Consider the following 14,140-nt stretch of genomic DNA (forward strand, 5'->3'; position numbering starts at 1 on the left):
TCTTTAGAAGTTCTATTCATTTCTTTGCCAGATAATTTTCTTTTTTCTTGATTTCAGCCATGTGTCTAATACCTTTTGTATATACTTGTACTTTGTTTTCTGGTTACTTTTATTTCTGAAGGCTTGGAATTTTATTTAGCTGCCTCTTTGTTTCTGTTCTATTTTGCTCATGGTATCTTATTTCCTTGTTTGTTTTATAGATTTTGACTGAAAGCTTATTTTTTTTTATTGAAGTATAGTTGATTTACAATATTGTGCTTTAGGTGTACAGCAAAGTGATTCATATACACATATATATTTAAGATTATTTTCCATTACAGGTTATTACAAGATATTGAATATTATTCCCTGTGTTACACAGTAAATCCTTATTGCTTATCTACTTTACATATGGTAGTTTGTATCTGTTAATCCCACACTCCTAATTTATCCCCTAAGTTTGTTTTCTATCTGTGAGTCTGTTTCTGTTTTGTATATACATTCATTTGTATTATTTTTTAGATTCCACAAATAAGTAATAACATATAGTATATGTCTTTCTCTGTCTGACTTACTTCACTTAGTATGATATTCTCCAGGTCCATTCATGTTGTTGCAAATGGCAATATTTCATTCTTTTTTATGGCTAAGTAATGATATACATATATATATATATATATATATATATATATATATATATACACCACATCTTCTTAAACAAATTATCTATTGATGGGTATTTGGGTTGTTTCCATGTCTTGGCTATTGTAAATAGAGCTGCTATGAACATTGGGGCACATGTATTGATATCTTTTCAAATTACAGTTTTTGTCTTTGCTGGGTATATGCCCAGGAGTGGGATTTCTGGAGCTCTATGTTCAGCTTTTTAAGGAACCTTCATACTGTTCTCCATAGCGGCTATACCAATTTACATTTCAACCAAAAGTGTAGGAGGGTTCCCTTTTCTCCACACCCTCTCCAGCATTTATTATTTGTAGACTTTTTGATGATAGTCATTCTGACTGGTGTGAGGTGATACCTTATTGTAGTTTCAATTTACATTTCTCTAATAATTAGTGATGTTGAGCATTTTTTAATGTGCCTGTTGGCCCTCTGTATGTCTTCTTTGGAGACACATCTTTTTAGATCTGCCCATTTTTTGATTGGGTTGTTTGTTTTCTGACATTGAGCTATATGAGCTGCTTGTATATTTTGGAAATTAAATCACTGTTGGTCGCATCATTTGAAAATCTTTTCTCCCATTCTGTAGGTTGTCTCTTTGTTGATGGTTTCCTTTGTGCAAAAGTTTTTAAGTTCTATTAGGTCCCATTTGTTTGTTTTTGCTTTTATTTCTTTTTGCCTTGGGAGACTGATCTAAGAAAATATTGCTGCAATTTATGTCTGAAAATGTTTTGCCTATGTTTTCTCCTAGGAGTCTTACGGTGTCATGTCTTATATTTAGGTCTTTAAACCATTTTGAGGTTATTTTTGTATATGAGGTTATTTTTGTATGTGGTGTGAGAGAGTGTTCTAATTTTATTGATTTACATGAGGCTGTCCAGCTTTCCTAGCACCACTTGCTGAAGAGACTGTCTTTTCTCCATTTTGTATTCTTGTCTCCTTTGTCATAGATTGATTGACCGAAGGTGTATGGGTTTATTTCTGAGCTCTCTATTCTGTTCCAGATGTCTGTTTTTGTGCCAATACCATGCTGTTTGATAACTGTACCTTTGTAGTATTGTCTAAAGTCTGGGAAGGTTATACCTCCAGATTTGCTCTTTTTCCTCAGGATTGCTTTGGCAATTCTCGGTCTTTTGTGGTTCCATATAAATATTAGGATTATTGGTTCTAGTTCCATAAAAAAAGTCATAGTTTTTTTTTTTCTTTTCTTTTTTTTTTTTTTTGCAGTACGCGGGCCTCTCACTGTTGTGGCCTCTCCTGTTGTGGAGCACAGGCTCAGCGGCCATGGCTCACGGGCCCAGACGCTCCGCGGCATGTGGGATCTTCCTGGACCGGGGCATGAACCTGCATCCCCTGCATCGGCAGGCAGACTCTCAACCACTGCACCAACAGGGAAGCCCTCATGGATATTTTTACAGGGCTCACATTAAAGATTTAGCTTACTTTTCTTTTCTTTTTTTTTTTAAAATTCAAACAGAAAGTCACAAAAATTATAATCATCCTCATCAGTTCAATCAGTCCCATGTAATTAATTTTTTTTTCATCTTGATCTTTTGTTAGCACTTTTATGAAATCATCAGTTTTCCATTAAAGTTCTGAAAATGCTTATTCATTCAGTTCAGCAGTACAGTTACCAGAAACCTGTACTTGTCAGAGTCTTTTCCATGTAGCTTACTTTTCTTGTAACTTTTATCTGTGGTGATTCAATAAGAATGGAGATAGAAATCGACTTTTCCAGAAAAAATTGAACTTGCTCTTGATAGCCATCTGAGGGCACCATCAGTCCAGGACCACTTTTTAACTCTGGAATACCTATTAGTTATTTATTGGAGGCTCTTGATTATCCTCCATGTCTTGCAATATTTTTTCCTCTCTCTTTTCTAAAAATATCTTTTCTTCTTTTTCTCTGGGTGTTATTCTGAGTTAACGCCTCAGAAACCTTTTGTTTCACCTATTGTTTTTCCTCTGAGTTCAATATGAAGTTTATTCTAGGTATAGACTTTTGTATTTTTGTAACTCTTTTTCGTGTAAAATTTAAGGTTTGTTCTTTTTGTATACTTATGCTAATTATTTTTGTATGGACATTATGAGATTTTTAGCATCCTCAACTGATTTTAAAAAAACACTTTTTTCATACTATTCTAGTCATTATTTTAATCTCAGTGAATTGACTTCTGGTAGTATACTTTTGGGTATCTTTTTAATGTGTACTCTCTTCCTTTCTTCCTCTTCTCTCTTTCATTTTTTCCTCCTCCTCCCTCCCCCCTCCCATCCCCTTCTCCCTCCCCCTTCTCCCTCCCCTCCCTTCCTCCTCCTCCTCCTCCTCTCTTGCTCACTCTTGCTCTTGCTTTCACTCTCACAATTTCTCTCCTCACCCCTATCTAATGGTTTTTCATTTCCTGTGATACCAAATCCTGAAATGCCTTCTGCACCAAGGTTCTATTGGGGTCCTTGCATTCCAGTCCCCAAACAGTTTTTTCCAGTTTTCTTGTGATACTGTGTGTATTTTCAGCTGCCTCTCTAAGGTTGAAGTTGTATGTAAAGCACAGTTCCAGTCTCTGTATCATCAACATCTTGGAATCCACAATATCCTCTGTTTTCAAGAAATCTTCCTACCAAATGTGAAGCATTTTAATCCCAGTTCCCTGCATAAGCTGAATCCCAGCTACCTTTGCTTTCTCTGGAATTTGACTTCAGTGGGCTAATTGCTTCTGTCTACTCTGCTTTGTTTGTGTGGTCAGTTGGGAAGAGTATCTTATTTCTGTGCCAGGTTGAATCTTTATTTATTTTTTTTAACTTTATATATCATCTTTTTGTGGTTGGAACCATGGAGTTACCCAAAAGCATGAACTTACAGAATCATCTTGTCTGGAAGTCCAAACTGTTTCCTATATTGCTATTTCTTATTTTTCTAAAACATAATTTTGACCATTTTACTCTTTCCTAAAATAATTTATTGAACTCTCAGAAGTATTAACCTAGTAGAATAGTGAAGTCTCTGGTTCAGAAATTTTAAACTAAGTGAAATTTTTTATCTTTTTAAAAAGTATTGAGACTTCCCTGGTGGCGCAGTGGTTAATAATCTGCCTGCCAATGCAGGGGACATGGGTTCGAGCCCTGGTCCAGGAAGATCCCACATGCCGCGGAGCAACTAAGCCCGTGTGCCACTATTGAGCCTGCACTCTAGAGCCCACGAGCCACAACTACTGAGCCTGCGAGCCACAACTACTGAATCCCGTGCACCTAGAGCCCATGATCCCCAACAAGAGAAGCCACCGCAGTGAGAAGCCCATGCACCACAATGCAGAGTAGCCCCCACTCGCTGCAGCTAGAGAAAGCCCGCGCTCAGCAACGAAGACCCAACAGGCCAAAAATAAATAAATAAATTTATTTAAAAAATATATTATTTGACTCCTTGGTTAATGACAAATTTTCATGGTGAAATCCCAAAATTATAGCTCTTTAGATGCACTCTTCTTACCTTCTTTTAAAGGGCTCATGTCCAATTTAACCAGCAGTAACCCATTTAAGATGTTCCCATGAGAAGTAGCCTGAAAAAAGTATTATTTTCTTGACTAGATTTTCATATGGAAAGAGAGCATAGGTAGTAATTTATGAATCAAACTTGAAAACAATATCTAACCAAGTAAATTTGATTTGAATGCAGAAAGTTGATGCCTCCATTATATACAAATTTACCAGTTTGAAATGTCTTTAATTATAACATTAGCTGGTCTTTGCAGGATATCTTAATACATTTAAAGAAGTTGAGTTATATCAGTTTCCCATTGCTGCTGTGTCAATTTATCACACACTTCATGGCTTAAAGAAAACAAATTTATTATATAGTTGGGGAAGTCAGGAGTCTGAAATGGGTATCACTGGGCTAAAATATAGATGTCAGCAGGGTGCATTCCTTCTGGAGGCTATAAGGAAGATCCATTATCTTACCTTTTCCAGATTCCAGAGGTCACCACATTCCTTAGCTTCTGGCCCCTTTCTCCATCTTCAAAGCCAGCAGCATAGCATCATCAAGTCTTTCTCTGACTCTGGTCCCTTTTCTGACTTCTTCCATGTTTTCAGAACCTCAATATTTCCAATGGCTCCACTCAGATAATCCAGGACAATCTCCCATTTTAGAGGTCAGTTGATTAAAAACCTTAATTCCATTCATAATCTTAATTCATCTTTGCCTTGTAACCTAACATAGTCACAGGTTCTATAGATTAGGATGTAGGCATCTTTGAGGGAAAATTATTCTACCTATCACAGGAATATTTAAGAAATGTACAAACTCTATTCCAGGAAAAGTTTACAGTTAACACTGGTCCGTTTGTTTTCACTGTTTTTATCTTATTTTAAGATTTTATTTTATGCCATAAAAAGTGCTTCTGATCTTAAAGATCCTGATACCTACAACTTGGAAGTGTGAGGTATTACTCATGGCATTTGCAGATTAGACACTATTCTATTCTATTTCATCTGCTATGCTCTATCTGGTAAGGTTGGAATTTATTCAATCATAAAATATTAGATTTACATAGTATTAGAATATCAATTTCTCAAAGTATTTTCTCATACATGAGTGTAATTAATATGAATATTTTATCACTTTCTGAATGTTAATCTTAAATAAAAATTAATATTTCAATATTTTCTATTTCATTTTCTGCATTCTTATATTTTTTAACTGTAAACATTTTCTTTTTAATATTAAGCATGCCATCAGTCTTAAAAACAGCCTCAACTATCTTTTAAAAAATCTTATTTTCTGAAGTCTTAAGGCCTACGTTTCTCATGAAAAATTTTTTGTATAGGTATTGTTAAAAAATGATTAAAGAAAGCAATTTAGGTGATACAAACAAACTTTATACATGAAGCAGATAGTCACCTTTTGGGAGCCTGCAAAACGGGGCAGAAGGAAAAAAACTTTTATAGCATAGGTCATAAAGAATGAGGAAGAGATAAATAGAAAGTATCTGATTGGCTGGGGTCACATAGTTAACATCGTTTGGGGTGAGAAGGCCCAGAGTTAGCTTCGTATCTGGGGATTGGCTGACTGAGTATACTGCACTTCTGATCAAGTGGAGCATTTACAGGGACATGAAAGTTATCTTTCACCTGGTTGATGTGGCACCCTGAGCAAGAGCAGCTCCATCTTGGGCGTAGAAATTTTTTTCAACAATATTTATTTTTCTATTACAATGGACTTTTTGTTGAAAGCTAACAAGTCATTGGAATCATCAATCAAACACAACGATCCAAAAAAAGTCTGTCATTATTTAGATGATAATTTTCTGACTTTTTCTTATTTTCTTCAAACTAAATGTCTTATTTTCATGGAAAAGTTATAAAATATAGCAATAGTACTAAGCAAACTATTTCAGAATGTTGTCATATACATACATTTTACACAGAAAATAATTCAAAAATTTTAAAGTATCTACAACCACAAAATAAGAAATGTATAATCTCATTAACTATTCCTCTGAAAACAACTTAAAATACTGCATATTTTGAGAAGTTGTTTTGGCTGTTTTAGTGAGCTGGTATGGAAAATAACTTTGTTAAATGCTATATTTAATGTGCCAATCTTGCAGCATTACGTTTGATGTTCAGAAAAAGATAACAGCGCCCACTATCACCACTTTTATTCAGGAGATAGGAGTATCTGAAAAAGCTAAGAATTAAGCACTCTTTCACAAACCAAATAAAGACACAAAATCCAAACACAAAAAATGGGAATGCTTTGAGGGATACACACCAGATGTGGTTTCTAAGCAAAATAATTTAAAATGTGGAAAGAAAGGTAGTTTTCAGGAAATGTTAATTAATTATACTGAACCCAGCTGAATTAGAAAATCAGACAAGACCAACAGATTCTTAGATAGTGTTTTATATGTTATCTTTTCTGTTAAAAGTATTTTTCCCCATTCTTTGACTCTCAAACTTGAATTATTTTGTAACCATTTACTTCTCAGTTGGCTGGAGACATTCTCCCACCCCCATCTGAGGAAGGATATTTTTTTCTAAGCTTCTGTATGCTCATTTGATATGATGCTCCATTTTTTTTCTCCTTGTATATGGCAGATGTTAATCACTGTGAGTTTGCTTCTGTTTGCTTGTTTTCTTCCTAGATATTTACAGAACCTTTTTTTTTAATCTTTTAAGCTTTTCACTTGGTATCCCAGCATTATCTTTCAATTTTTTTCATGTTTTTAAATTTTATATTAAAATGTTTTAGCCTAGAGAAAAGTTGCAAGAATACAATAAACAACTCTATACCTTTCACCTAAATTCATCAATTGATATATTGCCGTATTTGCAGGTTCTTTCTCTCAGTTGTTTATTTTTTGCTGAACCATTTGAAAGTTACAGACATCATGACCTTTCGCTCCTAAATATGTCAGTACATATCTACTAAGATCAAGGACTTCTCACATCCCCATAATACAATTATCAAATGCAGACAATTTAATATTGATACAATAATATTATCTAATATTTGTTTCAAATGCTAATTTTAAAAAAATGTACTTTATAACTTTTCTAATTCAATATCCAATCCGGGCTCACGCCATGCATTAATAAAGGTTTTTCTGGTTCCCAGTGAACTCTCTTGATTCAGAGAGTCTGTTTTGTTGGTTTATTGATATCGAAGATTCCTATTATATAAATATTCAATCATCTAGATCTGTTCTCTGTAACTCTAATATTTCTCTCCTTCCTCTTCCCTGTTTCCCTCTCTTTCTTTTTTCGGTTACTTTAAATGCCCACCAGAGAGGTGATGGTGGGCAAGAGTGGTCTTCAGAACTGCAAGGGACCTCACTGACTCCTGCAGACCCACCAGCCCAACTGCCTGGAAACTGCCATTGTCCAAGATAATCTCCCACTTCAGGCCCCTAATTTTAGTCTCCCAACAACGCGGGATTCGGCCTCCATCCGATCCAGTGATTGCATCCAGTTCTTGGAGCAGCATGGCGTCCAGAGTCCTCTCTGGGGTGCCCTTATCAACATAGCACCAGATTATCTACCCAGTCTGAGAATTTAACGCTGCAACTTCGTTCTTCTCTGTGGCTAAAACCAACATTTTAGATCCAGGAAAAATTCCAGGACGGCAAACTTGAGCTTCCCCAAATACCGCTGTCTCCAAACTTGCCCGCTTGGTCTCTGTAGACAGCAGCTGCACAGATACGCAGGGAAGGCCAGAGTCAGAAACCAAAAGCCTACGGGCACAGCCGTGATGGGAGCCTAGGCCCCGCCCGCTACCGGCCCAGCATACACCGCGGCGCAGGCTCGGACTCCGTGGAACCTGAGAGTTGGCACCGCACGCAACACCTTCGGTGAGTTGCTCTTAATACTTGTTTTCTCAGTTTTCACTTATTTGTCCATACGAAATTGCTGGGTTTTTTGTTTTTGTTTTTTTTTACGGTACGTGGGCCTCTTACTGTTGTGGCCTCTCTCGTTGCGGAGCACAGGCTCCGGACGCGCAGGCTCAGCGGCCATGGCTCACGGGCCCAGCTGCTCTGTGGCATGTGGGATCCTCCCGGACCGGGGCATGAACCCGTGTTCCCTGCATCGGCAGGCGGACTCTCAACCACTGCGCCACCAGGGAAGCCCCCTGGTTCTTTGTTTTTTTTTTTTTTTTTGCGGTACGCGGGTCTCTTACTGTTGTGGCCTCTCCGTTGCGGAGCACAGGCTCCAGACGCGCAGGTTCTTTGTTTTTTATAACTACATGATATAGTTTTATAGATGCAGTATCCTCTTGAGAAATGCATAAGAGTATTTAGTTAATCTCTTAATTTTTTAGAGTAACTTATTTTTTTCCTGAAAGAAGTTTACTCTTGTCTTAAAAGAAATGTCCCTCTTTTCTGGCTGCATTTTCTCTACATGTGTTGAGTAATGTTTCTTTGCTTACATGGTACAAAACCTCACTGTGCTGGCCTTCTGCCTATAATGACCATCTGGTCCAGAAAGAAAACTTATGCTGACTTTCGGCTTCTGTATCCTGATGGAAAGCTTACCCTTATACTATTGTGTTAAAGACTCTTTAATGGAGTTGCCCCGATACGCACATGAGTGTCTATGTCTGTGTATATATGTCGTTTTTGAGAAAATATTTATTGTGAGGGAAAAAGGTGTTACATACCTATATTCTTGTAGACATTTTACCTCAAAGACCTCGAGAAATCACTGTGCATATCTACATTGCCTTAGAGTAGTTCATACTTGTTGTGGCCTGATCATTTAATTTCTAGACTTTTGTCTTAAGAAATTAGTTAAATATTCAGGTTTCAATATAAATATTCTTATTAATAGTTATATTTGTAATTGTAAAAATAGAAGAAACCTGTCATTAAGTGAAGAGTTACATAGTCAAGTTGTTTTTTTGTTTGTTTTTTACATTGGGATATTCACAAGGTCAAATGAAAACAGCAGGATACAAGAATGTGTGTAAAATGGAATCCCACTTTGGTTTATGTATTTATGTATGAGGGGGAAAATGTGTTTGGAAGGAAATATATCAAAATGTTAACAGGTTATTTTAAATGCCTTCTTTCCATTTTCCCTGATATTCAGAATTATCTACAAAACCAAGCATTACTTTTATAATCGAAAAGAAATAATAAGTATTATTTTAAATTAAATCTCATTATCCAAAATTGAATTCTTCATCTTCCTTTCCAAATGCTCATTTACTGACATCTCTATCACTACGAATGGAATCATTTTTCTGGTTTCCCAGACTTAAAACTCTGGATAGTGATTTATTCCACTCCAGTGTATTCCACTTACAGGGCAACACCTCAGCTGTCAATAGTATGGCAAAGGCATGTACATATACTGTTCTTGTGGGAGTTGGGAGTAGGGTGGAGATGTTGGCTGGAAACAATACTGTAATCTTTTATAGGAGTTCTGATTGGCCAGGCCTGTATCTCTCTCTTCTTGCCTGGAGCAGTGGTGTAGCTTAACTTGAACCGCATGCATGGAAAATGGGGGAGAGTTGGCACCTCAAAGGAAATTTGTGGTGCTGTTAGCAGAAGGGGAAAGTATGCTGGAAAGTTAAAAAAAAAAAAAAAGCCCACCGTGATGCTTCTACTTATTGTTTGGGGATGTATATGCCAAATACTATCAAAAGCATATCCTTCGTTTGGTCCTACTTATTTTGATCTGTGACCTGGCTTACAGTTGTTTTAGACTGTGTGTTTCCTTAAGGCAAGGATTATGCCATTCATATTTTTATCCCTGGTACTACCTATGTAGTACCTGAATGACACTGAATTGCTTTCATTTGTTAATCATGCCCCCTTTCATGTGATATTTATTGCCTTCTTAAGCAGTTATTTAAACATTGTATGTTCCAAAGCCTCTACATGTGTTTCCTCATCTTAAGAATTACAGTGCTCAAAGTTTGAACGCTAATGCTTATAGTTTTCATACTGTATAATCCAAATACATTTACTACACCAAAAAAGAAAAAAGAGATCATAAATATGTTTAAGCCTCTTTCATTCAAAAGCTATCCCTCCTTATCAATGAGTAGCAAGTAATAGAGAACCTAATGGGAATACAATTCCCTTAAGAATTTAATAATCTTCCAGTCTGTTTTCTTCTGGTCAATTCCATGTGCTAGTAACTACATCTAAAAATTTTGTCTTGGAAAATATTTCTCAAATTTAATACGCTTATGAATCACTTGGGAATCTTGTTAAAATGCAGATTCTGGTTAAGTAGAACTGGGTGGAGCTTGAGATTCTGTAGTTCTAATAAAATCTCAGATGATGCCAGTGTCGCGGTGGTAGCAAAGAGTCTAGAGTTACTCTTACATTTAGCCATTCCAAGAATGGATCACTCAGTGGCTCAAGGACATTATCTAGGAACCAGTTTCTTTCCGTCTTTCCACTGTTCGATCTTCAGTTTGTTAGCTTGTAGTCTTAAGCTAGTGTCCTTTAGTTTCTGAAGATATTTGCTTTAGATTCAGATGTCACATGCATACAACAGTATTCAGAGGCAAAAAAGGTCTTTTCTTTTTACATATAACTTTTTAGGAGAAGGATTCATTTCCAGGAAGTCCCTAACGTAATTCTCTTAAGTCTCATTAATTAAAATTTCATTACTTATCCTGGTAAGGAAAACACAATTCCATGACTGGCTTAGAATATTCTAATGTTTTAATATTTTACTTTGAATCTCTAGTGACTGGGTGATGGGCAGTCCTGCTTGTTCTGATGCACAGAGACACCATTCTTCAGTGCAAGAATGGAAGGAAATGGATAGATATTTTACTACAGTCCCACTCAAGGTGCAGAGAGAACATCCTAGTATATTTGTCTATTTTTCCACTGCACGTGGAAGGAGAGCTGACTTGAGAAACAGATCTACACTGGTAGTGTTGGTAGTGGCTAACAAGTTACTTGGCTTGTCAGGGACTTGGAAAGAAAACTTTTTTTAATGGAAAATTGAAAAATTGAAAAAGATTTGGAGGTTGGATATGTGTGATGGCAATTCTGGAAAGGTACAGAGTGTGGCACTATTTGTATTTTGTGTAATGCTCGGCAGAGGTAATCCATTACTGAAGAGGTTCTCAATAGATAACTAGGTAAGATGACCTACCCAGTAGATAACAGTTATCTTTCTTTAGATACTCAGTGCTTGCTCATTGTATCATGTATACAGTGACTATAGCATCAGGGATAGAGGCATGGGTTTTCTGCCAAGGCTGGTTCTGGTTAGGAATTTGTCTTCAGTGTCTGCAGTGCTTCCACAAGCAGCATTATTCATGAATTTGTAGAATGACTTATCAGCTGTCATTTTCTTCCATATATATCTTGTGTGACTAGGGCCACATTTCTTGACAGTGGGCCCACAACGTCAGAACTCACTAGTTTTTACCACATGCCTCGTCCAGAAGTAGCTGGCTTGACAAAACATTGAAATGGCCTTCTGAAGCCTCAGCTATAGTGCAAACAAGGAGAAAACACCTTGTGAGAGGGGAGTGATATTCCTGTAGGATGAGATGTATTTCTTAAATCCGTAGTCAATGCCAGTGTAGGCTCCCTAGATGGAATGTATAGATCTGAGAGTTAAGGCATGGAAATGCAAGTGGCCCCTCTTGCAATTACTCTTAATACAGTAGAAGAATTTTTGCTTCCTGCCCCCAAGAGTATGGTTCAATGAGATTGAAGGTCATAGTGCCTAAGAGAAGCATACTTCACAAGGAAACATCATCATGTTTCCAATAAATTGGAAGCTCAGATTATTCTCTGGATATTTTGAATTTCTCATGCTGCTGAACCATCAGGTAGAGAAGGTGAAGATCACAATAGTGCCCTGGGTGAATTATCACAGTTAACAAGAGGAAATAAGGTTGCTGTTCCAGAATAGAACAGGGACTAATGTTTAGAACTCAGGATAATCACTGGGTTACATCTTGATACTTACTTCCTTACCTAACAGTCCTTGGAAAATTTGAATCGTATTTGAAGAAACAAAAGTCGAAAGGAAAACTAGAATCAGAATTCTAATTTATAATCAGTCTCTTAGCAAATACCCAAAGGGAGGAAGTACAGTACTAATAGTGATTGTACTTTAAGCCTCCCCACCCCATCTCTGCCTCTTTGCTCCACCCTCCATGTGGACGACAGCTGTTCCTCCCACTGTACCCCTTCACAAAGCTCAGCTCTACTATATCTTTCTCCTGCTTGTGATTTCTCCTTTTTCCAATATAAATCTTTTAAATACTCTCACTTCTTTTATTGAGACAATCCTTTTCCCAGTTATCCTGATTGTCTTTTACTAGGCCTTGATGCTATGTAAGAAAACATAGACTCTTCCTTAGAAATTAGAGAAAAAGGAGAAATCAGGGAAGTAGAGCAGAGCAACAAAGCGTTAGTTTGTTAAGACTCGTACATTTTCCTCTAGAGAACTGATGAAGAGCCACACACCTATTCCTTCTGTTTGGAAGCTCCTTTCATCCCCCAACTCGCAGCATCCTGTCATTCCCCACACACATCTTGCCTACTCCCTTCTGGTAGGTCAGATGGCACTACTTTTGGTATCTATGGAGGAAGCGCTTACATCTACTTTGTTGTGTTCTTCCAAATTCCTGTTAGTACACTGGTCAGCTAATATGCCAGTCTTTTCATTTAAAAGGTCTCTGCCTGGATAAGATGATGACTCATTCACTGAGTTATTTTTTTTCCTACGGGTTCAGTTAGCCATGCAGTGTGCCTCTTCCACAGCTAATATAAATATGGGCCACCTCTATGGGCCTTCTGATGTCTGGGCAGGGCCAGGGTTAGACTTGTGGTCATTGCCATCCTGCTTGTGACCTACCCTGCCACACTTGAAGAAAATTGCTAGGCTTATTTTCCAAACTTGGTTTAGTTTGGTTTGGGGGATTTTCCTGGCAGAGAATGGAAAATCTGATGCAGTGGACTGAATGTTTGTGTCCTCCCCAGATTCCTGTGTTGAAATCTTAAGCCCCAATGGTGGTATTAGGAGGTGGGGCCTTTGGGAGATAATTAGATCGTGAGAATGGAGCACTCATGAATGGGTTGAGTGCCCTGATAAAAGGAATTCAGAGAGCTCTCTTACTCTCCTTCTACCATGTGAGGATACAAGGAGCGCTTAGCAATCTGCAGTTGAAGAGGGTTCTCGGCAGAACACGACCGTGCTGGCACTCTGATCCTAGACTTCTAGCCTCCAGGACTGTGAGAAATAAATTTCTGTTGCTTATGAGCCCACTCAGTTGATAGTACTTTGCTATAGCAGCTGGAAAGGACTAAGACACCTGACTACTTATACCTCCTACAAACTCTGCTGCTGAGGGGCTTATTTCAGGAGGCTGAAGCATATCTGCAGCTCTCCATGGATTTCATTTCCATTCTTGAGGGCAGCTGTGGTTGTCTTTTTTTTTTTTCCTCCATAATCCTGATTAATGAACTTTACCAGTAGCAAAAAAACTAGGGATTGCTCAGCTTTAAGATGAAAGACAAGGCTGTTCAGTTTTTTACTACAGATCCTCACAGAATGGCCTGCTCCAGACTATTCTAATTCCCTGGTGTGTGGACCACAATGGTTGTCTTTCAAAACTGATTTTAAAAGGTGAAACATTTTTCTTGTTGGTTGGTGCATAGTTAGGAATTTAACACGGGAGTTACAGACATTCTCTGCCCTGACTTTTAATTAGCACAGGACAGTCTGCCATCATAATGGAGATTCTAGAGGACTTGAGTCCGAATAGTCTCCACTGCTGGGTCTCTTGGATGCTTACTTCAGGTGCCAACATTCCTCTGCCTCTGATGCCTACCATTCCTACAGAATTTCAGCAGTATGTTCTAGTCATTAAGTATATTGTTTTTTCTCTGACCTCTGGCATGGCGATCCTTCTGAATTCCTGATCCCATGTTTATGCTAACAGTTAATCCATGCCAGTCGTTCTGCAGCCTGCCTGGCTCCCACGGTGGATACTAAATCT

General features: G+C 37.6%; 1 long non-coding RNA gene across 1 annotated transcript in view; it reads left to right on the plus strand.

The window, feature by feature from the left end:
• Nucleotides 1-9,470, plus strand: part of LOC111179351 (uncharacterized) — an 82,900-nt gene extending 73,430 nt beyond the window's left edge. Inside the window, exon 5 of the long non-coding RNA XR_002645887.3 lies at nucleotides 7,441-9,470. This is a non-coding gene — a long non-coding RNA (uncharacterized LOC111179351). The remainder of the gene's footprint in view (nucleotides 1-7,440) is intronic.
• The last annotated feature ends 4,670 nt before the right edge of the window (nucleotides 9,471-14,140 follow it).

The sequence above is a fragment of the Delphinapterus leucas genome, chromosome 9, assembly GCF_059928025.1.
Source record: "Delphinapterus leucas isolate spDelLeu-1000000601 "Yukka" chromosome 9, BTC_Dleu_Yukka2, whole genome shotgun sequence".
NCBI lineage: Eukaryota > Metazoa > Chordata > Mammalia > Artiodactyla > Monodontidae > Delphinapterus > Delphinapterus leucas.